General features: G+C 51.9%; 1 non-coding gene across 1 annotated transcript; it reads left to right on the top strand.

The window, feature by feature from the left end:
• The first annotated feature begins 22,807 nt into the window (after positions 1-22,807).
• On the top strand, positions 22,808-22,963 carry LOC121285373. The gene has a single exon (XR_005944658.1). It is a non-coding gene; the product is annotated as a U1 spliceosomal RNA (small nuclear RNA).
• Positions 22,964-26,004: the final 3,041 nt, after the last annotated feature.

Below are 26,004 nucleotides of genomic sequence, written 5' to 3'. Positions count from 1 at the left end.
CAGCAGCAGCAGGAACAGCCACGGGAATACAGCAGCAGCAGGAGCTAGAATACAGCAGCAGCAGGAACAGTGACAGAAATCCAACAGCAGCAGGAACAGCCACAGATAAAGAGCAGCAGCAGGAACAGCCACAGGAATGCAGCAGCAGCAGGAACAGCCAAAGGAATTCAGCAGCAGTAACAGTCACAGGAATACAGTAGCAGCAGCATGTACAGCCAAAGGATTACAGCAGCAATAGGAATAGCCATGGGAATACAGCAGCAGTGGGAACAGCAACATGAATATAGCAGCAGCAGGAATATCGACAGAAATCCCACAGCAGCAGGAACAGCCAAAGGAATACAGCAGCAGCAGGAACAGCCACAGGAATGCGGCAGCAGCAGGAACAGCCAAAGGAATTCAGCAGCAGCAGGAACAGTCATAGGATTACAGTAGCATCAGTAACTGCAACAGGAATACAGCAGCAGCAGTATCAGCCACAGATATACAGCAGCAGCAGGAACAGCCACAGGAATACAGCAGCAGCAGCATGTACAGCCAAAGGATTACAGCAGCAAGAGGAATAGCCATGGGAATACAGCAGCAGTGGGAACAGCAACAAGAATATAGCAGCAGCAGGAATATTGCCAGAAATCCCACAACAGCAGGAAGAGCCACAGATTTGCAGCAGCAGCAGGAACAGCCAAGGGAATACAGCAGCAGCACGAACAGCCACAGGAATACAGCAGTAGCAGGAACAGCCACAGGAATACAGCAGCAGCAGCATGTACAGCCAAAGGATTACAGCAGCAATAGGAATAGCCAAGGGAATACAGCAGCAGTGGGAACAGCAACATGAATATAGCAGCAGCAGGAATATCGGCAGAAATCCCACAGCAGCAGGAACAGCCAAAGGAATACAGCAGCAGCAGGAACAGCCACGGGAATACAGCAGCAGCAGGAGCTAGAATACAGCAGCAGCCGGAACTGCCACAGGAATACAGCAGCAGCAGGAAACGCCACAGATATGCAGCAGCAGCAGGAGGAACAGCCACAGGAACACGGCAGCAGGAACAGCCACAGTAATACAACAGCAGCAGGAATAGCCACAGGAATACAGCAGCAGCAGCAGGAAGAGCCACAGGAATACAGCAGTAGAAAGAACAGCCATAGATATGCAACAGCAGCAGAAACAGCCACAGGAATTCAACAGCAACAGAAACCGCCAGTGGATTACAGCAGCAGCAGGAACAGCCAGAGGAATACAGCAGCAGCAGGAATAGCTGCAGGAATACCGCAGCAGCAGGAACAGACACACAAATACAGCAGCAGCAGGAACAGCCACAAGAATGCCGCAGCACCAGGAACAGCCAAAGGAATTCAGCAGCAGCAGGAACAGTCACAGGAACACAATAGCAGCAGAAACTGCCACAGGAATACAGCAGCAGCAGCATGAACAGCCAAAGGATTACAGCAGCAATAGAAATAGCCATGGGAATACAGCAGCAGTGGGAACAGCAACAATAATATAGCAGCAGCAGGAATATTGCCAGAAATCCCACAACAGCAGGAAGAGCCACAGATTTACAGCAGCAGCAGGAACAGCCAAGGGAATACAGCAGCAGCACGAACAGCCACAGGAATACAGCAGTAGCAGGAACAGCCACAGGAATACAACAGCAGCAGGAACAGCCACACGATTACAACAGCAGCAGGAAAAGCCACGGGAATATGGCAGCAGTGGGAATAGCAACAGGAATATAGCAGCAGCAGGAACAGTGACAGAAATCCCACAGCAGCAGGAAGAGCCACAGATAAATAGCAGCAGCAGGAACAGCCACAGGAATACAGTAGCAGCAGGAACAGCCACAGGAATGCAGCAGCAGCAGGAAACGCCAAAGGAATTCAGCAGCAGTAACAGTCACAGGAATACAGTAGCAGCAGAAACTGCCATAGGAATACAGCAGCAGCAGGATCAGCCACAGATATGCAGCAGTAGCAGGAACAGCCACAGATATGCAGCAGCAGCAGGAACCGCCACAGGAATACAGCAGCAGCAGGAACAGCCACAGAAATACAGCAGTATCAGGAACAGCCAGATGAATACAGCAGCAGCAGGAACAGCCACAGGAATACAGCAGCAACAGGAACAGTGACAGGAATACAGCAGCAACAGGAACAGCCAAAGGAATACAGCAGCAGCAGGAACAGCCACAGGAATACAGCAGCAGCAGGAACAGCCACGGGAATACAGCAGAAGCAGGAACTGGAATACAGCAGCAGCAGGAACTGCCACAGGAATACAGCAGCAGCAGGAAACGCCACAGATATGCAGCAGCAGCAGGAGGAACAGCAACAGGTACACAGCAGCAGGAACAGCCACAGGAATACAACAGCAGCAGGAACAGCCACATGAAAACAGCAGTAGCAAGAACAGCCATAGATATTCAGCTTCAGCAGGAACAGCCACAGGAATACAGTAGCAGCAGCATGTACAGCCAAAGGATTACAGCAGCAATAGGAATAGCCATGGGAATACAGCAGCAGTGGGAACAGCAACATGAATATAGCAGCAGCAGGAATATCGACAGAAATCCCACAGCAGCAGGAACAGCCAAAGGAATACAGCAGCAGCAGGAACAGCCACAGGAATGCGGCAGCAGCAGGAACAGCCAAAGGAATTCAGCAGCAGCAGGAACAGTCATAGGATTACAGTAGCATCAGTAACTGCAACAGGAATACAGCAGCAGCAGTATCAGCCACAGATATACAGCAGCAGCAGGAACAGCCACAGGAATACAGCAGCAGCAGCATGTACAGCCAAAGGATTACAGCAGCAATAGGAATAGCCATGGGAATACAGCAGCAGTGGGAACAGCAACAAGAATATAGCAGCAGCAGGAATATTGCCAGAAATCCCACAACAGCAGGAAGAGCCACAGATTTGCAGCAGCAGCAGGAACAGCCAAGGGAATACAGCAGCAGCACGAACAGCCACAGGAATACAGCAGTAGCAGGAACAGCCACAGGAATACAGCAGCAGCAGCATGTACAGCCAAAGGATTACAGCAGCAACAGGAATAGCCATGGGAATACAGCAGCAGTGGGAACAGCAACATGAATATAGCAGCAGCAGGAATATCGACAGAAATCCCACAGCAGCAGGAACAGCCAAAGGAATACAGCAGCAGCAGGAACAGCCACGGGAATACAGCAGCAGCAGGAGCTAGAATACAGCAGCAGCAGGAACTGCCACAGGAATACAGCAGCAGCAGGAAACGCCACAGATATGCAGCAGCAGCAGGAGGAACAGCCACAGGAACACGGCAGCAGGAACAGCCACAGTAATACAACAGCAGCAGCAATAGCCACGGGAATACAGCAGCAGCAGCAGGAAGAGCCACAGGAATACAGCAGTAGCAAGAACAGCCATAGATATGCAACAGCAGCAGAAACAGCCACAGGAATTCAACAGCAACAGAAACCGCCATTGGATTACAGCAGCAGCAGGAACAGCCACAGGAATACAGCAGCAGCAGGAATAGCTGCAGGAATACCGCAGCAGCAGGAACAGACACACAAATACAGCAGCAGCAGGAACAGCCACAGGAATGCCGCAGCACCAGGAACAGCCAAAGGAATTCAGCAGCAGCAGGAACAGTCACAGGAACACTGTAGCAGCAGAACCTGCCACAGGAATACAGCAGCAGCAGCATGAACAGCCAAAGGATTACAGCAGCAATAGAAATAGCCATGGGAATACAGCAGCAGTGGGAACAGCAACAAGAATATAGCAGCAGCAGGAATATTGCCAGAAATCCCACAACAGCAGGAAGAGCCACAGATTTACAGCAGCAGCAGGAACAGCCAAGGGAATACAGCAGCAGCACGAACAGCCACAGGAATACAGCAGTAGCAGCAACAGCCACAGGAATACAACAGCAGCAGGAACAGCCACACGATTACAACAGCAGCAGGAAAAGCCACGGGAATATAGCAGCAGTGGGAATAGCAACAGGAATATAGCAGCAGCAGGAACAGTGACAGAAATTCCACAGCAGCAGGAACAGCCACAGATAAATAGCAGCAGCAGGAACCGCCACAGGAATACAGCAGCAGCAGGAACAGCCACAGAAATACAGCAGTATCAGGAACAGCCAGAGGAATACAGCAGCAGCAGGAACAGCCACAGGAATACAACAGCAACAGGAACAGTGACAGGAATACAGCAGCAACAGGAACAGCCAAAGGAATACAGCAGCAGCAGGAACAGCCACAGGAATACAGCAGCAGCAGGAACAGCCACGGGAATACAGCAGAAGCAGGAACTGGAATACAGCAGCAGCAGGAACTGCCACAGGAATACAGCAGCAGCAGGAAACGCCACAGATATGCAGCAGCAGCAGGAGGAACAGCAACAGGTACACAGCAGCAGGAACAGCCACAGGAATACAACAGCAGCAGGAACAGCCACATGAAAACAGCAGTAGCAAGAACAGCCATAGATATGCAGCTTCAGCAGGAACAGCCACAGGAATACAGCAGCAGCAGCATGTACAGCCAAAGGATTACAGCAGCAATAGGAATAGCCATGGGAATACAGCAGCAGTGGGAACAGCAACATGAATATAGCAGCAGCAGGAATATCGACAGAAATCCCACAGCAGCAGGAACAGCCAAAGGAATACAGCAGCAGCAGGAACAGCCACAGGAATGCGGCAGCAGCAGGAACAGCCAAAGGAATTCAGCAGCAGCAGGAACAGTCATAGGATTACAGTAGCATCAGTAACTGCAACAGGAATACAGCAGCAGCAGTATCAGCCACAGATATACAGCAGCAGCAGGAACAGCCACAGGAATACAGCAGCAGCAGCATGTACAGCCAAAGGATTACAGCAGCAAGAGGAATAGCCATGGGAATACAGCAGCAGTGGGAACAGCAACAAGAATATAGCAGCAGCAGGAATATTGCCAGAAATCCCACAACAGCAGGAAGAGCCACAGATTTGCAGCAGCAGCAGGAACAGCCAAGGGAATACAGCAGCAGCACGAACAGCCACAGGAATACAGCAGTAGCAGGAACAGCCACAGGAATACAGCAGCAGCAGCATGTACAGCCAAAGGATTACAGCAGCAATAGGAATAGCCAAGGGAATACAGCAGCAGTGGGAACAGCAACATGAATATAGCAGCAGCAGGAATATCGGCAGAAATCCCACAGCAGCAGGAACAGCCAAAGGAATACAGCAGCAGCAGGAACAGCCACGGGAATACAGCAGCAGCAGGAGCTAGAATACAGCAGCAGCCGGAACTGCCACAGGAATACAGCAGCAGCAGGAAACGCCACAGATATGCAGCAGCAGCAGGAGGAACAGCCACAGGAACACGGCAGCAGGAACAGCCACAGTAATACAACAGCAGCAGGAATAGCCACAGGAATACAGCAGCAGCAGCAGGAAGAGCCACAGGAATACAGCAGTAGAAAGAACAGCCATAGATATGCAACAGCAGCAGAAACAGCCACAGGAATTCAACAGCAACAGAAACCGCCAGTGGATTACAGCAGCAGCAGGAACAGCCAGAGGAATACAGCAGCAGCAGGAATAGCTGCAGGAATACCGCAGCAGCAGGAACAGACACACAAATACAGCAGCAGCAGGAACAGCCACAAGAATGCCGCAGCACCAGGAACAGCCAAAGGAATTCAGCAGCAGCAGGAACAGTCACAGGAACACAATAGCAGCAGAAACTGCCACAGGAATACAGCAGCAGCAGCATGAACAGCCAAAGGATTACAGCAGCAATAGAAATAGCCATGGGAATACAGCAGCAGTGGGAACAGCAACAATAATATAGCAGCAGCAGGAATATTGCCAGAAATCCCACAACAGCAGGAAGAGCCACAGATTTACAGCAGCAGCAGGAACAGCCAAGGGAATACAGCAGCAGCACGAACAGCCACAGGAATACAGCAGTAGCAGGAACAGCCACAGGAATACAACAGCAGCAGGAACAGCCACACGATTACAACAGCAGCAGGAAAAGCCACGGGAATATGGCAGCAGTGGGAATAGCAACAGGAATATAGCAGCAGCAGGAACAGTGACAGAAATCCCACAGCAGCAGGAAGAGCCACAGATAAATAGCAGCAGCAGGAACAGCCACAGGAATACAGTAGCAGCAGGAACAGCCACAGGAATGCAGCAGCAGCAGGAAACGCCAAAGGAATTCAGCAGCAGTAACAGTCACAGGAATACAGTAGCAGCAGAAACTGCCATAGGAATACAGCAGCAGCAGGATCAGCCACAGATATGCAGCAGTAGCAGGAACAGCCACAGATATGCAGCAGCAGCAGGAACCGCCACAGGAATACAGCAGCAGCAGGAACAGCCACAGAAATACAGCAGTATCAGGAACAGCCAGATGAATACAGCAGCAGCAGGAACAGCCACAGGAATACAGCAGCAACAGGAACAGTGACAGGAATACAGCAGCAACAGGAACAGCCAAAGGAATACAGCAGCAGCAGGAACAGCCACAGGAATACAGCAGCAGCAGGAACAGCCACGGGAATACAGCAGAAGCAGGAACTGGAATACAGCAGCAGCAGGAACTGCCACAGGAATACAGCAGCAGCAGGAAACGCCACAGATATGCAGCAGCAGCAGGAGGAACAGCAACAGGTACACAGCAGCAGGAACAGCCACAGGAATACAACAGCAGCAGGAACAGCCACATGAAAACAGCAGTAGCAAGAACAGCCATAGATATTCAGCTTCAGCAGGAACAGCCACAGGAATACAGTAGCAGCAGCATGTACAGCCAAAGGATTACAGCAGCAATAGGAATAGCCATGGGAATACAGCAGCAGTGGGAACAGCAACATGAATATAGCAGCAGCAGGAATATCGACAGAAATCCCACAGCAGCAGGAACAGCCAAAGGAATACAGCAGCAGCAGGAACAGCCACAGGAATGCGGCAGCAGCAGGAACAGCCAAAGGAATTCAGCAGCAGCAGGAACAGTCATAGGATTACAGTAGCATCAGTAACTGCAACAGGAATACAGCAGCAGCAGTATCAGCCACAGATATACAGCAGCAGCAGGAACAGCCACAGGAATACAGCAGCAGCAGCATGTACAGCCAAAGGATTACAGCAGCAATAGGAATAGCCATGGGAATACAGCAGCAGTGGGAACAGCAACAAGAATATAGCAGCAGCAGGAATATTGCCAGAAATCCCACAACAGCAGGAAGAGCCACAGATTTGCAGCAGCAGCAGGAACAGCCAAGGGAATACAGCAGCAGCACGAACAGCCACAGGAATACAGCAGTAGCAGGAACAGCCACAGGAATACAGCAGCAGCAGCATGTACAGCCAAAGGATTACAGCAGCAACAGGAATAGCCATGGGAATACAGCAGCAGTGGGAACAGCAACATGAATATAGCAGCAGCAGGAATATCGACAGAAATCCCACAGCAGCAGGAACAGCCAAAGGAATACAGCAGCAGCAGGAACAGCCACGGGAATACAGCAGCAGCAGGAGCTAGAATACAGCAGCAGCAGGAACTGCCACAGGAATACAGCAGCAGCAGGAAACGCCACAGATATGCAGCAGCAGCAGGAGGAACAGCCACAGGAACACGGCAGCAGGAACAGCCACAGTAATACAACAGCAGCAGCAATAGCCACGGGAATACAGCAGCAGCAGCAGGAAGAGCCACAGGAATACAGCAGTAGCAAGAACAGCCATAGATATGCAACAGCAGCAGAAACAGCCACAGGAATTCAACAGCAACAGAAACCGCCATTGGATTACAGCAGCAGCAGGAACAGCCACAGGAATACAGCAGCAGCAGGAATAGCTGCAGGAATACCGCAGCAGCAGGAACAGACACACAAATACAGCAGCAGCAGGAACAGCCACAGGAATGCCGCAGCACCAGGAACAGCCAAAGGAATTCAGCAGCAGCAGGAACAGTCACAGGAACACTGTAGCAGCAGAACCTGCCACAGGAATACAGCAGCAGCAGCATGAACAGCCAAAGGATTACAGCAGCAATAGAAATAGCCATGGGAATACAGCAGCAGTGGGAACAGCAACAAGAATATAGCAGCAGCAGGAATATTGCCAGAAATCCCACAACAGCAGGAAGAGCCACAGATTTACAGCAGCAGCAGGAACAGCCAAGGGAATACAGCAGCAGCACGAACAGCCACAGGAATACAGCAGTAGCAGCAACAGCCACAGGAATACAACAGCAGCAGGAACAGCCACACGATTACAACAGCAGCAGGAAAAGCCACGGGAATATAGCAGCAGTGGGAATAGCAACAGGAATATAGCAGCAGCAGGAACAGTGACAGAAATTCCACAGCAGCAGGAACAGCCACAGATAAATAGCAGCAGCAGGAACCGCCACAGGAATACAGCAGCAGCAGGAACAGCCACAGAAATACAGCAGTATCAGGAACAGCCAGAGGAATACAGCAGCAGCAGGAACAGCCACAGGAATACAACAGCAACAGGAACAGTGACAGGAATACAGCAGCAACAGGAACAGCCAAAGGAATACAGCAGCAGCAGGAACAGCCACAGGAATACAGCAGCAGCAGGAACAGCCACGGGAATACAGCAGAAGCAGGAACTGGAATACAGCAGCAGCAGGAACTGCCACAGGAATACAGCAGCAGCAGGAAACGCCACAGATATGCAGCAGCAGCAGGAGGAACAGCAACAGGTACACAGCAGCAGGAACAGCCACAGGAATACAACAGCAGCAGGAACAGCCACATGAAAACAGCAGTAGCAAGAACAGCCATAGATATGCAGCTTCAGCAGGAACAGCCACAGGAATACAGCAGCAGCAGCATGTACAGCCAAAGGATTACAGCAGCAATAGGAATAGCCATGGGAATACAGCAGCAGTGGGAACAGCAACATGAATATAGCAGCAGCAGGAATATCGACAGAAATCCCACAGCAGCAGGAACAGCCAAAGGAATACAGCAGCAGCAGGAACAGCCACAGGAATGCGGCAGCAGCAGGAACAGCCAAAGGAATTCAGCAGCAGCAGGAACAGTCATAGGATTACAGTAGCATCAGTAACTGCAACAGGAATACAGCAGCAGCAGTATCAGCCACAGATATACAGCAGCAGCAGGAACAGCCACAGGAATACAGCAGCAGCAGCATGTACAGCCAAAGGATTACAGCAGCATTAGGAATAGCCATGGGAATACAGCAGCAGTGGGAACAGCAACAAGAATATAGCAGCAGCAGGAATATTGCCAGAAATCCCACAACAGCAGGAAGAGCCACAGATTTGCAGCAGCAGCAGGAACAGCCAAGGGAATACAGCAGCAGCACGAACAGCCACAGGAATACAGCAGTAGCAGGAACAGCCACAGGAATACAGCAGCAGCAGCATGTACAGCCAAATGATTACAGCAGCAATAGGAATAGCCATGGGAATACAGCAGCAGTGGGAATAGCAACATGAATATAGCAGCAGCAGGAATATCGACAGAAATCCCACAGCAGCAGGAACAGCCAAAGGAATACAGCAGCAGCAGGAACAGCCACGGGAATACAGCAGCAGCAGGAGCTAGAATACAGCAGCAGCAGGAACTGCCACAGGAATACAGCAGCAGCAGGAAACGCCACAGATATGCAGCAGCAGCAGGAGGAACAGCCACAGGAACACGGCAGCAGGAACAGCCACAGTAATACAACAGCAGCAGCAATAGCCACAGGAATACAGCAGCAGCAGCAGGAAGAGCCAAAGGATTACAGCAGCAATAGAAATAGCCATGGGAATACAGCAGCAGTGGGAACAGCAACAAGAATATAGCAGCAGCAGGAATATTGCCAGAAATCCCACAACACCAGGAAGAGCCACAGATTTACAGCAGCAGCAGGAACAGCCAAGGGAATACAGCAGCAGCACGAACAGCCACAGGAATACAGCAGTAGCAGGAACAGCCACAGGAATACAACAGCAGCAGGAACAGCCACACGATTACAACAGCAGCAGGAAAAGCCACGGGAATAGAGCAGCAGTGGGAATAGCAACAGGAATATAGCAGCAGCAGGAACAGTGACAGAAATTCCACAGCAGCAGGAACAGCCACAGATAAATAGCAGCAGCAGGAACAGCCAAAGGAATACAGTAGCAGCAGGAACAGCCACAGGAATGCAGCAGCAGCAGGAACCGCCACGGGAATACAGCAGAAGCAGGAACTGGAATACAGCAGCAGCAGGAACTGCAACAGCAATACAGCAGCAGCAGGAAATGCCACAGATATGCAGCAGCAGCAGGAGGAACAGCAACAGGTACACAGCAGCAGGAACAGCCACAGGAATACAACAGCAGCAGGAACAGCCACAGGAAAACAGCAGTAGCAAGAACAGCCATAGATATGCAGCTGCAGCAGGAACAGCCACAGGAATACAGCAGCAGCAGCATGTACAGCCAAAGGATTACAGCAGCAATAGGAATAGCCATGGGAATACAGCAGCAGTGGGAACAGCAACATGAATATAGCAGCAGCAGGAATATCGACAGAAATCCCACAGCAGCAGGAACAGCCAAAGGAATACAGCAGCAGCAGGAACAGCCACGGGAATACAGCAGCAGCAGGAGCTAGAATACAGCAGCAGCAGGAACTGCCACAGGAATACAGCTGCAGCACGAACAGCCACAGGAATACAGCAGCAAAAGGAACAGCCACAGGATTACAACTGCAGAAGGAACATCCACGGGAATATAGCAGCAGGGGGAATAGCAACAGGAATATAGCAGTAGCAGGAAAAGCGACAGAAATCCCACACCACCAGTAACAGCCACAGATAAATAGCAGCAGCAGGAACAGCCTCAGGAATTCACTAGCAGCAGCAGCAACAGCAACAGGAACACAGCAGCAACAGGACCAGCCACAAGTATGCAGCAGGAGCAGGAACAGCAATGGGAATATAGCAGCAGTGGGAATAGCAACAGGAATATAGCAGCAGCAGGAACAGTGACAGAAATCCCACAGCAGCAAAAACAGCCACAGATTTGCAGCAGCAGCAGGAACAGCCACAGGAATACAGCAGCAGCAAGAACAGCCACAGGAATACAGCCACAGCAACACAGCAGCAGCAGAAACAGCCACAGGAATACAGCCACAGCAACACAGCAGCAGCAGAAACAGCCACAGGAATACAGCAGCAGCAATAACTGCCACAGGAATACAGCAGCAGCAGGATCAGCCACAGATATGCAGCAGCAGCAGGAACAGCCACAGGAATACAACAGCAGCAGGAATAGCCAAAGGAATACAGCAGCAGCAGGAGCAGCCACAGGAATATAGCAGCAGCAGGAACAGCCATAGATATGCAGCAGTAGCAGGAACAGCCACAGATATGCAGCAGCAGCAGGAACCGCCACAGGAATACAGCAGCAGCAGGAACAGCCACAGAAATACAGCAGTATCAGGAACAGCCAAAGGAATACAGCAGCAGCAGGAACTGCCACAGGAATACAGCAGCAACAGGAACAGTGACAGGAATACAGCAGCAGCAGGAACAGCCAAAGGAATACAGCAGAAGCAGGAACTGCCACAGGAATACAGCAGCAGCAGGAAACGCCACAGATATGCAGCAGCAGCAAGAGGAACAGCAACAGGTACACAGCAGCAGGAACAGCCACAGGAATATAACAGCAGCAGAAACTGCCAGAGGATTACAGCAGCAGTGGGAACAGCAACAGGAATATAGCAGCAGCAGGAACAGCTATAGAAATCCCACATCAGCAGGAACAGCCACAGAAATCCCACAGCAGCAGGAACAGCCACAGATAAATAGCAGCAGCAGAAACAGCCACAGGAATACAGCAGCAGCAGCAACAGCAATAGGAATACAGCAGCAGCAGGAACAGTGACAGGAATACAGCAGCAACAGGAGAAGCCACAAGAATACAGCAATATCAGGAACAGCCACAGGAACACAGCAGCTGCAGAAACAGCCACAGGAATACAGCAGCAGCAGGAACAGTGACAGGAATACAGCAGCAGCAGGAAAAGACACACAAATACAGCAGCAGCAGGAACAGCCAAAGGAATTCAGCAGCAGCAGGAACAGTGATAGGATTACAGTAGCATCAGGAATAGCCACAGGAATACAGCAGCAGCAGGAGCAGCCACAGGAATATAGCAGCAGCAGGAACAGCCACAGATATGCAGCAGTAGCAGGAACCGCCACAGATATGCAGCAGCAGCAGGAACCACCACAGGAATACAGCTGCAGCAGGAACAGCCACAGGAATACAGCAGTATCAGGAACAGCCAGAGTAATACAGCAGCAGCAGGAACAGCCACATAAATACAGCAGCAACAGGACCAGTGACAGGAATACAGCAGCAGCAGGAACAGCCACAGGAATACAGCAGCAGCAGGAAAAGCCACTGGAATACAGCAGCAGCAGGAACAGGAATACAGTAGCAGCAGGAACTTCCACAGGAATATAGCAGCAGCAGGAAATGCCACAGATATGCAGCAGCAGCAGGAGGAACAACCACAGGAATACAACAGCAGCAGGAATTGCCACAGGAATACAGCAGCAGATGCAGGAACAGGAACAGGAATACTGCAGTAGCAGGAACAGCCATAGATATGCAGCAGCAGCAGGAACAGCCACAGGAATACAACAGCAGCAGAAACCGCCAGAAGATTGCAGCAGCAGTGGGAACAGCAACAGGAATTTAGCAGCAGCAGGAACAGCGACAGAAATCCCATATCAGCACAAACAGCCACAGACATGCACTAGCAGCAGGAATGGCCACTGCAATACAGCAGCAGCAGGAAAAGCCACAGGAACATAGCAGCAGCAGGAATAGCCACAGGAATACCACAGCAGCAGGAACCGCCACACAAATACAGCAGCAGCAGGAACAGCCACAGACATGCAGCAGCAGCAGAAACTGCCACAGGAATACAGCAGCAGCAGGATCAGCCAAAGATATACAGCAGCAGCAGGAACAGCCACAGGAATACAACAGCAGCAGGAACAGCCAAAGGAATACATCAGCAGCAGGAACAGCCACGGGAATACAGCAGCAGCAGGAGCTGGAATACAGCAGCAGCAGGAGCAACAACAGATATCCAGCAGCAGGAACAGCCACTGGAATACAGCAGCAGCAGGAACTGCCACAGTAATACAGCAGCAGCGGGAATAGCCACAGGAATACCGCAGCAGCAGGAACAGCCACACAAATACAGCAGCAGCAGGAACAGCCACAGGAACACAGCAGTAGGAACATCCACAGGAATACAACAGCAGCAGGAATAGCCACAGGAATAAAGCAGCAGCAGCAGGACCTGCCACAGGAATACAGCAGTAGCAAGAACAGACATAGATATGCAGCAGCAGCAGGAACAGCCACAGGAATACAACAGCAGCAGAAACCGCCAGAGGATTACAGCAGCAGTGGGAACAGCAACAGGAATTTAGCAGCAGCAGGAACAGCGACAGAAATCCCACATCAGCACGAACAGCCACAGACATGCAGTAGCAGCAGGAACAGCCACTGCAATACAGCAGCAGCAGGAACAGCCACAGGAATACAGCAGCAGCAGGAATAGCCACAGGAATACCGCAGCAGCAGAACAGCCACACAAATACAGCAGCAGCAGGAACAGCCACAGGAATGCAGCAGCAGCAGGAACAGCCAAAGGAATTCAGCAGCAGCAGGAACAGTCACAGGAATACAGTAGCAGCAGAAATTGACACAGGAATACAGCAGCAGCAGGATAAGCCACAGATATGCAGCAGCAGTACGAACATCCACAGGAATACAGCAGCAACAGCATGAACAGCCAAAGGATTACAGCAGCAATGGGAATAGCCATGGGAATACAGCAGCAGCAGGAACAGCCGCAGGATTACAACAGCAGCAGGAACAGCCACGGGAATATAGCAGCAGCGGGAATAGCAACAGGAATATAGCAGCAGCAGGAACAGCGACAGAAATCCCACAGCAGCAGGAATAGCCACAGATAAATAGCAACAGCAGGAACAGCCACAGGAATACAGTAGCAGCAGCAGCAACAGCAACAGGAACACAGCAGCAGCAGGAACAGCCACAAATATGCAGCAGCAGCAGGAACCGCCACAGGAATACAGCAGCAGCAGGAACAGCCACAGAAATACAGCAGTATCAGGAACAGCCAAAGGAATACAGCAGCAGCAGGAACTGCCACAGGAATACAGCAGCAACAGGAACAGTGACAGGAATACAGCAGCAGCAGGAACAGCCAAAGGAATACAGCAGAAGCAGGAACTGCCACAGGAATACAGCAGCAGCAGGAAACGCCACAGATATGCAGCAGCAGCAGGAGGAACAGCAACAGGTACACAGCAGCAGGAACAGCCACAGGAATACAACAGCAGCAGGAACAGCCACAGGAATACAGCAGTAGCATGAACAGCCATAGATATGCAGCTGCAGCAGGAACAGCCACAGGAATATAACAGCAGCAGAAACTGCCAGAGGATTACAGCAGCAATGGGAACAGCAACAGGAATATAGCAGCAGCAGGAACAGCTATAGAAATCCCACATCAGCAGGAACAGCCACAGAAATCCCACAGCAGCAGGAACAGCCACAGATAAATAGCAGCAGCAGAAACAGCCACAGGAATACAGCAGCAGCAGCAACAGCAATAGGAATACAGCAGCAGCAGGAACAGTGACAGGAATACAGCAGCAACAGGAGAAGCCACAAGAATACAGCAATATCAGGAACAGCCACAGGAACACAGCAGCTGCAGAAACAGCCACAGGAATACAGCAGCAGCAGGAACAGTGACAGGAATACAGCAGCAGCAGGAAAAGACACACAAATACAGCAGCAGCAGGAACAGCCAAAGGAATTCAGCAGCAGCAGGAACAGTGATAGGATTACAGTAGCATCAGGAATAGCCACAGGAATACAGCAGCAGCAGGAGCAGCCACAGGAATATAGCAGCAGCAGGAACAGCCACAGATATGCAGCAGTAGCAGGAACCGCCACAGATATGCAGCAGCAGCAGGAACCACCACAGGAATACAGCTGCAGCAGGAACAGCCACAGGAATACAGCAGTATCAGGAACAGCCAGAGTAATACAGCAGCAGCAGGAACAGCCACATAAATACAGCAGCAACAGGACCAGTGACAGGAATACAGCAGCAGCAGGAACAGCCACAGGAATACAGCAGCAGCAGGAAAAGCCACTGGAATACAGCAGCAGCAGGAACAGGAATACAGTAGCAGCAGGAACTTCCACAGGAATATAGCAGCAGCAGGAAATGCCACAGATATGCAGCAGCAGCAGGAGGAACAGCCACAGGAATACAACAGCAGCAGGAATTGCCACAGGAATACAGCAGCAGATGCAGGAACAGGAACAGGAATACTGCAGTAGCAGGAACAGCCATAGATATGCAGCAGCAGCAGGAACAGCCACAGGAATACAACAGCAGCAGAAACCGCCAGAAGATTGCAGCAGCAGTGGGAACAGCAACAGGAATTTAGCAGCAGCAGGAACAGCGACAGAAATCCCATATCAGCACAAACAGCCACAGACATGCACTAGCAGCAGGAACGGCCACTGCAATACAGCAGCAGCAGGAAAAGCCACAGGAACATAGCAGCAGCAGGAATAGCCACAGGAATACAGCAGCAGCAGGATCAGCCAAAGATATACAGCAGCAGCAGGAACAGCCACAGGAATACAACAGCAGCAGGAACAGCCAAAGGAATACATCAGCAGCAGGAACAGCCACGGGAATACAGCAGCAGCAGGAGCTGGAATACAGCAGCAGCAGGAGCAACAACAGATATCCAGCAGCAGGAACAGCCACTGGAATACAGCAGCAGCAGGAACTGCCACAGTAATACAGCAGCAGCGGGAATAGCCACAGGAATACCGCAGCAGCAGGAACAGCCACACAAATACAGCAGCAGCAGGAACAGCCACAGGAACACAGCAGTAGGAACATCCACAGGAATACAACAGCAGCAGGAATAGCCACAGGAATAAAGCAGCAGCAGCAGGACCTGCCACAGGAATACAGCAGTAGCAAGAACAGACATAGATATGCAGCAGCAGCAGGAACAGCCACAGGAATACAACAGCAGCAGAAACCGCCAGAGGATTACAGCAGCAGTGGGAACAGCAACAGGAATTTAGCAGCAGCAGGAACAGCGACAGAAATCCCACATCAGCACGAACAGCCACAGACATGCAGTAGCAGCAGGAACAGCCACAGGAATACAGCAGCAGCAGGAATAGCCACAGGAATACCGCAGCAGCAGAACAGCCGCACAAATACAGCAGCAGCAGGAACAGCCACAGGAATGCAGCAGCAGCAGGAACAGCCAAAGGAATTCAGCAGCAGCAGGAACAGTCACAGGAATACAGTAGCAGCAGAAATTGACACAGGAATACAGCAGCAGCAGGATAAGCCACAGATATGCAGCAGCAGTACGAACATCCACAGGAATACAGCAGCAACAGCATGAACAGCCAAAGGATTACAGCAGCAATGGGAATAGCCATGGGAATACAACAGCAGCAGGAACAGCCGCAGGATTACAACAGCAGCAGGAACAGCCACGGGAATATAGCAGCAGCGGGAATAGCAACAGGAATATAGCAGCAGCAGGAACAGCGACAGAAATCCCACAGCAGCAGGAATAGCCACAGATAAATAGCAACAGCAGGAACAGCCACAGGAATACAGTAGCAGCAGCAGCAACAGCAACAGGAACACAGCAGCAGCAGGAACAGCCACAAATATGCAGCAGCAGCAGGAACAGCCACAGGAATGCAGCAGCAGCAGCAGGAACAGCCACAGGAATACAGCAGCAGGAACAGGAACAGCCACACGAATACAACAGCAGAAGGACCAGCCACAGGAATACAGCAGCAGCAGGAACAGCCACAGGAATTCAGCAGCAGCAGGAACAGCTAGAGGAATACAGCAGCAGAAGGATCAGCCATAGATACGCAGCAGCAGCAGGAACAGCCACAGGAATACAGCAGCAGGAGCAGGAACAGCCACATGAATACAACAGCAGAAGGACCAGCCACAGGAATACAGCAGCAGCAGGAACAGCCACAGGAATTCAGCAGCAGCAGGAACAGCTACAGGAATACAGCAGCAGAAGGTACAGCCACAGATACGCAGCAGCAGCAGGAACAGCCACAGGAATACAGCAGCAACAGCAGGAACAGCCGCAGGCTTACAACAGCAGCAGGATCAGCCACGGGAATATAGCAGCCATGGGAATAGCAACAGGAATATAGCAGCAGCAGGAACAGCGACAGAAATCCCACAGCAGCAGGAACAGCCACAAATATACAGCAGCAGCAGGAACAGCCACAGGAATGCAGTAGCAGCAGCAGCAACAGCAACAGGAACACAGCAGCAGCAGGAACAGCCACAAATATGCAGCAGCAGCAGGAACAGCCACAGGAATGCAGCAGCAGCAGGACCAGCCACAGGAATACAGCAGCAGGAGCAAGAACAGCCACACGAGTACAACAGCAGAAGGATCAGCCACAGATATGCAGCAGCTGCAGGAACAGCCACAGGAATACAGCAGCAACAGCAGGAACAGCCGCAGGATTACCACAGCAGCAGGAACAGCCACGGGAATATAGCAGCCGTGGGAATAGCAACAGGAATATAGCAGCAGTAGGAACAGCGACAGAAATCCCACAGCAGCAAGAACAGCCACAGATATGCAGCAGGAACATCCACAGGAATACAGCAGCAGCAGCAGCAACAGCAACAGGAATACAGCAGCAGCAGGAACAGTGACAGGAATACAGCAGCAGCAGGAACACCCACAGTAATACAGCGGCACCAGGAAAAGCCACAGGAATACAGCAGTAGCAGGAACAGCCACAGGAACACAGCAGCAGCAGAAACAGTCACAGGAATTCAGCAGCAGCAGGAACAGCTACAGGAATACAGCAGCAGAAGGTACAGCCACAGATACGCAGCAGCAGCAGGAACAGCCACAGGAATACAGCAGCAACAGCAGGAACAGCCGCAGGATTACAACAGCAGCAGGATCAGCCACGGGAATATAGCAGCCATGGGAATAGCAACAGGAATATAGCAGCAGCAGGAACAGCGACAGAAATCCCACAGCAGCAGGAACAGCCACAAATATACAGCAGCAGCAGGAACAGCCACAGGAATGCAGTAGCAGCAGCAGCAACAGCAACAGGAACACAGCAGCAGCAGGAACAGCCACAAATATGCAGCAGTAGCAGGAACAGCCACAGGAATGCAGCAGCAGCAGGACCAGCCACAGGAATACAGCAGCAGGAGCAAGAACAGCCACACGAGTACAACAGCAGAAGGATCAGCCACAGATATGCAGCAGCTGCAGGAACAGCCACAGGAATACAGCAGCAACAGCAGGAACAGCCGCAGGATTACCACAGCAGCAGGAACAGCCACGGGAATATAGCAGCCGTGGGAATAGCAACAGGAATATAGCAGCAGTAGGAACAGCGACAGAAATCCCACAGCAGCAGGAACAGCCACAGATATGAAGCAGAAACAGCCAAAGGAATACAGCAGCAGCAGGAACAGCCACAGGAATACAGCAGCAGCAGGAACAGTGACAGGAATACAGCAGCAGCAGGAACACCCACAGTAATACAGCGGCACCAGGAAAAGCCACAGGAATACAGCAGTAGCAGGAACAGCCACAGGAACACAGCAGCAGCAGAAACAGTCACAGGAATTCAGCAGCAGCAGGAACAGCTACAGGAATACAGCAGCAGAAGGTACAGCCACAGATACGCAGCAGCAGCAGGAACAGCCACAGGAATACAGCAGCAACAGCAGGAACAGCCGCAGGATTACAACAGCAGCAGGATCAGCCACGGGAATATAGCAGCCATGGGAATAGCAACAGGAATATAGCAGCAGCAGGAACAGCGACAGAAATCCCACAGCAGCAGGAACAGCCACAAATATACAGCAGCAGCAGGAACAGCCACAGGAATGCAGTAGCAGCAGCAGCAACAGCAACAGGAACACAGCAGCAGCAGGAACAGCCACAAATGTGCAGCAGCAGCAGGAACAGCCACAGGAATGCAGCAGCAGCAGGACCAGCCACAGGAATACAGCAGCAGGAGCAAGAACAGCCACACGAGTACAACAGCAGAAGGATCAGCCACAGATATGCAGCAGCTGCAGGAACAGCCACAGGAATACAGCAGCAACAGCAGGAACAGCCGCAGGATTACCACAGCAGCAGGAACAGCCACGGGAATATAGCAGCCGTGGGAATAGCAACAGGAATATAGCAGCAGTAGGAACAGCGACAGAAATCCCACAGCAGCAGGAACAGCCACAGATATGCAGCAGAAACAGCCAAAGGAATACAGCAGCAGCAGGAACAGCCACAGGAATACAGCAGCAGCAGGAACAGCCACAGGAATACAGCAGCAGCATGAGCAGCCACAGAAATACAGCTGCAGCAGGAACAGCCACAGGAATACAGCAGTAGCAGGAACAGCCACAGGAACACAGCAGCAGCAGACACAGTCACAGGAATACAGCAGCAGCAGGAAGAGCCACAGAAATGCAGCAGCAGCAGAAACAGTGACAGGAATACAGTAGCAGCAGAAACTGCCACAGGCATACAGCAGTAGCAGGATCAGCCACAGATATGAAGCAGCAGCAGGAACAGCCACAGGAATACAGCAGCAGCAGCATGAACAGCCAAAGGATTACAGCAGCAATAGGAGTAGCCATGGGAATACAGCAGCAGTGGGAACTGCAACAGGAATATAGCAGCAGCAGGAATATCGACAGAAATCCCACAGCAGCAGGAACAGCCACAGATTTGCATCAGCAGCAGGAACAGCCACAGGAATGCAGCAGTAGCAGGAACAGCCACACATATGCAGCAGCATCAGCAACAGTCACAGGAATACAGCAGCAGCAGAAACAGCCAAAGGAATACAGCAGCAGCAGGAACAGCCACAGGAATACAGCAGCAGCAGGAACAGCCACAGGAATGCAGCAGCAGCAGGACCAGCCACAGGAATACAGCAGCAGGAGCAAGAACAGCCACACGAATACAACAGCAGAAGGATCAGCCACAGATATGCAGCAGCTGCAGGAACAGCCACAGGAATACAGCAGCAACAGCAGGAACAGCCGCAGGATTACCACAGCAGCAGGAACAGCCACGGGAATATAGCAGCCGTGGGAATAGCAACAGGAATATAGCAGCAGTAGGAACAGCGACAGAAATCCCACAGCAGCAGGAACAGCCACAGATATGCAGTAGAAACAGCCAAAGGAATACAGCAGCAGCAGGAACAGCCACAGGAATACAGCAGCAGCAGGAACAGCCACAGGAATACAGCAGCAGCATGAGCAGCCACAGAAATACAGCTGCAGCAGGAACAGCCACAGGAATACAGCAGTAGCAGGAACAGCCACACATATGCAGCAGCATCAGCAACAGTCACAGGAATACAACAGCAGCAGGAACAGCCAAAGGAATACAGCAGCAGCAGGAACAGCCACAGGAATACAGCAGCAGCAGGAACAGCCACAGGAATACAGCAGCAGCATGAGCAGCCACAGAAAGACAAATGCAGCAGGAACAGTCACAGGAATACAGCAGCAGCAGTAACAGCCACAGGAATACAGCAGCAGCAGGAACTGCCACACATATGCAGCGGCAGCAGGAACAGCCACAGGAATAAAGCCACAGCAGCATGAATAGCCACAGGAATACAGCAGCAGCAGGAACAGCCACAGGATTGTAGCAGCAGCAGGAACAGCCACAGATATGCAGCAGTAGCTGGAACAGCCACAGATATGCAGCAGCAGGAATCACCACAGGAATACAGCAGCAGCAGGAACAGCCACAGGAATACAGCAGCAGCAGGAACAGATACAGGGTTACAGCAGTAGCATGAACAGCCACAGGAATACAGCAGCAGCAGGAACAGCCACAGGAATACAGCAGCAACAGGAACAGTGACAGGAATACAGCAGCAGCAGGGACAGCCACAGGAATACAGCAGCAGCAGGAACAGCCACAGGAATACAGCAGCAGCAGGAACAGTGACAGGAATACAGCAGCAGCAGGAACAGCCACAGGAATACAGCAGCAGCAGGAACAGCCACAGGAATACAGTAGCAGCAGAAACTGCCACAGGCATACAGCAGTAGCAGGATCAGCCACAGATATGCAGCAGCAGCAGGAACACCCACAGGAATACAGCAGCAGCAGCATGAACAGCCAAAGGATTACAGCAGCAATAGGAGTAGCCGTGGGAATACAGCAGCAGTGGGAACAGCAACAGGAATATAGCAGCAGCAGGAATATCGACAGAAATCCCACAGCAGCCGGAACAGCCACAGATTTGCATCAGCAGCAGGAGCAGCCACAGGAATACAACAGTAGCAGGAACAGCCACACATATGCAGCAGCATCAGCAACAGTCACAGGAATACAACAGCAGCAGAAACAGCCAAAGGAATACAGCAGCAGCAGGAACAGCCACAGGAATACAGCAGCAGCAGGAACAGCCACAGGAATACAGCAGCAGCATGAGCAGCCACAGAAATACAGCTGCAGCAGGAACAGCCACAGGAATACAGCAGTAGCAGGAACAGCCACAGGAATACAGCATCAGCAGGAACTGCCACACATATGCAGCGGCAGCAGGAACAGCCACAGGAATAAAGCCACAGCAGCATGAATAGCCACAGGAATACAGCAGCAGCAGGAACAGCCACAGGATTGTAGCAGCTGCAGGAACAGCCACAGATATGCAGCAGTAGCTGGAACAGCCACAGATATGCAGCAGCAGGAATCACCACAGGAATACAGCAGCAGCAGGAACAGCCACAGGAATACAGCAGCAGCAGGAACAGACACAGGAATACAGCAGTAGCAGGAACAGCCACAGGAATACAGCAGCAGCAGGAACAGCCACAGGAATACAGCAGCAACAGGAACAGTGACAGGAATACAGCAGCAGCAGGAACAGCCACAGGAATACAGCAGCAGCAGGAACAGCCACAGGAATACAGCAGCAGCAGGAACAGTGACAGGAATACAGCAGCAGCAGGAACAGCCACAGGAATACAGCAGCAGCAGGAACAGCCACAGGAATACAGCAGCAGCAGGAACAGCCACGGGACTTCAGCGGCAGCAGGAGCTGGAATACAGCAGCAGCAGGAACAGCCACAGATATCCAGCAGCAGGAACAGCCACAGGAATACTGCAGCAGCTGGAACAGCAACAGGAATACAGCAGCAGGAACAGTGACAGGAATACAGCAGCAGCAGGGACAGGCACAGCAATGCAGCAGCAGCAGCAGGAACAGCCACAGGAATCTCAGCAGCAGGAATGGCCATAGAAGTATAGCAGCAGCAGGAACAGTGCTAAGAATATAGCAGGAGCAGGAACAGCCACAGGAAATCCCACAACAGCGGGGACAGCCACAGGAATTCCACGGCAGCAGGAACGGCCACAGTAATATAGCAGAAGCAGGAACAAGCACAGGAAATCCCACAACAGCAGGGACAGCCACAGGAACACAGCAGCAGCTGCTACAGCCACAGCAAATCCCACAACAGCAGGAACAGCCACAGGGAATTCCATGGCAGCAGAAACAGCCACAGGAAATCCCACGGCAGCAGGAACAATCACAGTCACAGCCACATCCAGAAATTAGCACAACCACAGCAAAAGCACAGAGCTCAGCAGCTGAGACCAATCAGAACGCAAAGCCTGGGCATATACTTAACTGGCCGGGGAGAGATCATGATCATGAAGGTGGTTCTCCCAGGACGAGGTTAGCCTATTGCACTTGGGATGTGCTGACACCTCCGAAATCCGGGATACTTGATGGCAAAATTTGTTGTAGTGGGCTTTTGCATTTGTGATCTACCCTGATTTAAAATTTTGATTCTTGTACATATTGTCCATTATTGTCAATAAACTCCAAAACGTGTCACCCCGTCTGTGGCTCCTTGTTTTGATGAGCAGTATTCTTGTCATTCGGATGTGAAACCTTTCTGCGCATGATAAAAGGCAGGTGTTTCATTCCAGGGCCTCTTCCCTGTGCTCTGTCTGGCCTTCAGACCACAGCGTTGGTTCAGCCCTCGAAACATTACTGATGCCTACACCTCGGCAGTGCTGGCCATTGCTTCCAGAATGTAGTGGGCAGGTGCGATGGAGTTCTGTCATTCTCTCTGTGCGCTCTCAGCACCTTTAAGGTGGGGCTGGCCCCCATCACACCAGCATCTGTGACCAGTGATGCTGTGCACCATTTCCTGAAGGGATGAGGTGCTGAAGGCAGACACAGCATCAGGTGCATCTAAAGTTTCATGGCTGCATCTCTGAGATGGTCCTGATCATGGAGCACAAGCGAGCTGCCCTTGGCCAGATAGGAGTCAGGGATTCTCAGAGGTTAGGTGAAGATGTATGGAGAGTCCTCACTGCATGTTGTCATCATCCTCCTGGGATCGAGTGACTATTAGGGCCTCCACTGCATCTCCATGACAGGAGCAGTCTCATAGAGGGTATAAGCGTTGAAATAAGCCAAACTGGAGTCAAATGTTCACAACTGCAATGTGGGGATCTACGGGGACACCTTACTTCATGGTGTCATCATCCTCCACAAATCTGACAGCTATGAGGACCTCCCAAGTGTGCCTGCCTCATCTAGCCAGTGCGAGAGCCTCATCACCCTCACCCTCATTCCCGTCAGCATCCTCCTCATCTGAAGAGTCATGCAGTTCCTCTGTCTCCTCCTCAGCCAGCTCCTCATCCAGTTGCAGCGCCAGGTTATAAAGGGCTCAACAGATGTGATGATGCGGGATACCCTCTGAGGACTGTATTGCAGGGCTCCACCAGACCGGTCCAGACACTGGAACGGCATCTTCAGCATCCCGATGGTCTGCTCCACCAACTTGCGAGCTGCTGCATGAACCTAATTATGGCGTTGTTCTACTGCAGTCTGAGGCTGCCGCATGGGTGCCATCAGCCACGGCCTCTGCGGGTAGCCCTTTTCCCCAAGGAGCCAACCCTGCAGCTTCTGGAAGACTGCAGGGGTTTGCGAGCGACTCAGGATATAGGCATCGTGCATACTCCCTGGAAACCATGTGCATACCTGCAGGGTGCTTTTCTGGTGGTCGGATACGAGCTGCACGTTCACTGATTGGGAGTCCTTGTGGCTGATGAAGTCCACTGAGTGTAGCATGCAGCCAATCATGCCCTACACCTTGGGAATCCCAAAATCAGGGCGAATCCAACGTATCCTGGCTGTCCTGGTCCCAGACGAAATGCACAAGGCCATGTGCCATGGAGAAGATGGCATCTGTGACCTCATGGATATATTTGTGGGTGGTAGTTTATGAAATCCCACAGAGGTCACCTATGGAGCCCTGAAAGTAGCCACTGGCATAGAAATTGAGCGCCATGGATGCTTTCACAGCCACTGGCAGTGGATGCCCTCCATGTCTGCTTGGTGCCAAGTCCTGTAGTAAGTGGCAGATGTGAGCCTTAGACATGCACAGTCATTGGTAGCACTGGTTCTCAGTCAACTGCAGGAATGGCAGGCGGCATCTATAGATCCTGGGTGATGCCAGGCGCCGACCAGCAATGGCTCAATGTCACTCCTGGGAATTGTGTGCGGAAGACCCTGCTGCCCCTTCTTCATGGGCTTCCTGCTCCTGCCTTTGCCCAGCCAGGTACCTCATTTGTGCTCTCCTCCATCTTCTATGGTCTCTATAGGCCATCAGGTATACAGCTAGGTCACCAGGATCCATGATCCTGACGTGGTCCTCTTGCAGCATGAAAGAGAGAGAGACGTGGTTATCATGGCTGTACTTAGCATCTTTCCTGGCCCTGTGTGACTGCTTCTTAATGCTTCCCGGAGAGTGCTGGTCACCCCTTGGACGGCCAGATGAGTGCGCTGCATGGCTGCCCAGTCAACCTGCGACATGGAGGGCACTGGTCCAAACCAAGATGCTGAGACTGAAAGGGGCTGTGAGCACCTCCAGTAGTGACTGCTACATGGCTAGCGTTGGCAAGATTGTACAACATGGGCAGTCCAACTGCTCTGTGGTCCAATGAAGTGGTGGTGAACTTGAAGTCTGTGCCAGGGGTGTGTGGATAAGGTATGGAGTGCTTAGTGGCCCTTTGGTGTATCCACATTGCTTGCATGGGTGGGCAGGCCACGAGCCTGACCCCAATCATTTCACTGTGACTGCGCTTGATCTGTCTTAGTTGCAGAGGCATGGTCAGTTTTTACAGGTATCCCTATTGTGTGACCACTCCCTTTGCTTACCCTGCCACCCCCCAAACCTCGATTGCCCATGTGCGAGATGCAGCACCAGGGCAGCACCTGACTAATCCTACCCCCCACCCCGCCCTCCCCCACCCCCAACCCCCCCGCCCCCTCAGCAGTCACCTCCGAGGCTGGCCAACACTTGCCCCCAGACTCCACCACCCCTCAGCAGTTGCCTCCAAGGCTGGCTAACACTTGCCCTGAGGAGCCCCATACCCCTCAGCAGTTGCCTGAGGGACCAGACATCAGTTTCCTCCATCCCCGGGTGCCCCTGAGGCCTGTAAGCAATGGGCGAGCTGTGGAGAACGTTGCTGCTCACTCACTTCAGTTCCTCCGAAATGAAGGCCGCCAAGTGCTGTCATGAAACACATCGGTGTGCTTTCCCACCGATGTGGACAGCCGATAAGGCAGAGTTCCAAGAGGCTGGCACATGGCCTTTTAATTGTATACTAATGTATTACAATTAGCTCCCCGCCTACCAATGGCGGGATTGTGGCCCGCCATCGTTGGCTTGGCGGAAGATCGCGATCTGCCCTCATCACGTCTTGATATGGATCCCGTCCTATTTTCCATGCACACCACCTATCACCAACCACCACCCCCCCAGCCCCACCCCCCTCCCCCCCACCCCCGCAGCAGGCT

Source organism: Carcharodon carcharias, chromosome 12 (assembly GCF_017639515.1).
Source record: "Carcharodon carcharias isolate sCarCar2 chromosome 12, sCarCar2.pri, whole genome shotgun sequence".
Taxonomy (NCBI): Eukaryota; Metazoa; Chordata; class Chondrichthyes; order Lamniformes; family Lamnidae; genus Carcharodon; species Carcharodon carcharias.
This window is presented reverse-complemented; position numbering and strand designations above follow the sequence as displayed.